Here is a 351-nt window from a genome sequence, read left to right as displayed (position 1 = left end):
GTTTTCCCAGCAGCTATGGCTCCCACAAGAAGTCCCTGTCCCATCTGGTGGCTGGGCACACAGGGTGTGAGATTTCTGGGAGGGCAGGGGTGGCTGTAGGGGTGGGGGTGTTGGTGGGGCTTGTGGGGGAGGGTTAGTAGATTGTGGGGGGATTCATGGGTGTAGGGTTTGTGGGATGGTATGTGGATAGGGTGGAGGTTTGTGGGGGTGGTTTGTGGGTGCATTTGTTGGGGGGTTGTGGGTGTTTGTTGGGGGTTGTGAGTGTGGGGTGGCTGTGGAGTTTGTGGGTGGGGGTGTAGGTGGTTTATGGGTGTGGGTTGATTGTGGGGGTTTTGCAGGTTTGGAGTTTGT

The sequence above is a fragment of the Gavialis gangeticus genome, unplaced genomic scaffold, assembly GCF_001723915.1.
Source record: "Gavialis gangeticus isolate Ggan-Ray unplaced genomic scaffold, GavGan_comp1, whole genome shotgun sequence".
NCBI lineage: Eukaryota > Metazoa > Chordata > Crocodylia > Gavialidae > Gavialis > Gavialis gangeticus.
The sequence above is the reverse complement of the archived record's forward strand: the minus strand, read 5'-3'. Positions refer to the sequence as shown.